Source organism: Loxodonta africana, chromosome 6 (genome assembly GCF_030014295.1).
Source record: "Loxodonta africana isolate mLoxAfr1 chromosome 6, mLoxAfr1.hap2, whole genome shotgun sequence".
Lineage (NCBI taxonomy): Eukaryota > Metazoa > Chordata > Mammalia > Proboscidea > Elephantidae > Loxodonta > Loxodonta africana.
The window spans coordinates 137,209,680-137,211,827 of NC_087347.1; the positions used below are offsets into that span (position 1 = coordinate 137,209,680).

General features: G+C 40.3%; 1 non-coding gene across 1 annotated transcript; it reads right to left on the minus strand.

Annotated features, from left to right (window-relative positions):
• Positions 1 to 1,644: 1,644 nt before the first annotated feature.
• Positions 1,645 to 1,751, minus strand: LOC111752480 (U6 spliceosomal RNA). The gene has a single exon (XR_002787400.2). It is a non-coding gene; the product is annotated as a U6 spliceosomal RNA (small nuclear RNA).
• Between the last annotated feature and the right edge of the window lie 397 nt (positions 1,752 to 2,148).

A 2,148-nucleotide genomic window follows, 5' to 3' on the forward strand; every position in this document is an offset into this window, starting at 1 on the left:
TTCTCTCTTCATCCCTGATTTTGGCAAGTTTGATTGTAGTATGTCTTGGTGACTTTCTTTTGGGATCAACAGTGTGTGGGATTTGATGAGGTTTTTGTATAGATATCTTCTCATCTTTTACGATATCAGGGAAGATTTCTGCCAACAAATCTTGAACAATTCTCTCTGTATTCTCTGCTATCCCCCACCCCCTGGTTCTTGTGCTCCAATTATTTATAGGTTATTCCTCTTGATAGAGTCCCACATAATTCCTAGGGTTTCTTCATTTTTTTTAAATTCTTTTATCTGATTTTTCCTCAAATAAGTTGGTGTCAAGTGCCTTACCTTCAGTCTCACTAATTCTGACTTACAGTTCCTCAATTCTCCTCCTATGACTTTCTATTGATTTGACTAATTCTGAAATTTTATTGTTAATCATTTGGATTTCTTTTTGCTGTCTCTATGGATTCTAATAGCCTGTTAAATTTGTCATTATGCTCTTGTATAAACTTCTTAAAGTCCTCTATTTCTTTGTGTGTTTCTTAGCTTCTTCTGCATTTTGCCTGATCTCCTTCCTGATCTCTTGAAGAGTTCTGTATATTGAATTTTACCTCCAGTGATTCCAAGAAGTTCTATTCCCCCCGACAGTTTCTTGGTTCTTTGTTTTGGTGGCTTGCTGAAGCCATCATGGTCTGCCTCCTTACGTGATTTGGTATTTACTGTTGTCTCCAAGCCATCGATAAGTTATCGTATTTTTTTTATTTTTGCTTACTGTGTTCTAGCTTGGTTGTGTGAGCTACTTTGATTATTGGTGTCTTTGAAGCTCTCGTGTCCTGTCTCCAGGGGGCTAGAGCTGTTACTAGGTATGTGAGCTCAGGAGTCTGTTTATCTTCCTTGTGTGGATTCAGCTCAGGTGTCCAGGCCATTGGTCACCAAGTGTGTGATGCAGGCTCTCACCTACAGTCCTAGACAGGCAGGATTGATTGGTGTGGGCAAAAGTGTCTGGCTGCAGTATGGGGTCATGTGCTGATCAAGGCAAGGGGCTGACTGCTGCCCCTGAGTGTCTGGGTGGAAGGCATGTCTCTGTTCCCTAGAGCATGTACGTAGGTGGGTTTTGCACCCAGACTATAGGGACCCAATGCTGTTGACTCTAAGAACTTGGACCCTTGTCATGGGTGGCTCAGTGGAGTGGGTGGAGCCACCTGTTCTCAGACTTCTGATGTGGGTAGGTGTGGACCCTGCTTAATGGGCAAGGCAGTGTCAAATTTCTTGAACCTGGTACTCTCCCATATATAAAAGATACAGATGAAAATAGGGTTCAGATATACACCCTGTTATACTGTGCTAATGAGGGCCTATGCTATTGAAAAACCCACACAGGCCTATGCAGGGATGAATGGCATTCAAAGTCTGCAGACCTCTTGTGTCTGAGCTGGCAGATGTTTTTTCCTGTTTGTTAGTTGGTTCCTTCTCCAAAGCCAGGAGAATGGCTCAGGGTGTGCAAAGAGTCCTACTTCCAGCCCAAGAAATGTAGCAATCACTGATGCTGACTGGGATCTGGAGAGGAGCGGGGAGGAGGCAGGATAATGGGAGAGAAGTACTTCCTGAAAGTTTTTTTTTTTTTTTTTTAATCTGCGTGGTAGGTTAGACACTTGTACTTATCTAAAAAATATGGGACACTTCATGAATTTGTGTGTCATCCTTGCACAGGGGCCATATGGATCTTCTCTGTATTGTTCCAGTTTTAGTATATGTGCTGCTGAAGTGAGTACTAAAATTATTTTTTAAATAAAAATCAATATTAATTCTCAATTTAAAAATACTTTTAATGAATGACTAAGAATGTCCATATTAAATCAAGACCTAAATATATGGTTATTAACATTACCATTAAAATCAAGATGCCTACTACCATCATTACTATTGAACATTTTCCTAGAAGTCTTAGCCTGAAATGTGTTCTTATGTTTGCTAAGGCACTTGTACAAGAATGTTCATAGCAGCACTACTTGTTATAGTCCTGAACTAGAAACTATCAGTAAACTGCAGACTAGATCAGGGGTTGACAAACTGCAGCCCATGCATTAAACTCATCTGGCAGCAGAACTTGGAATAGACAAATTGTAGTGTGTTCTTAAAATGGAATGTTATGTGGAAATACAAATGAAC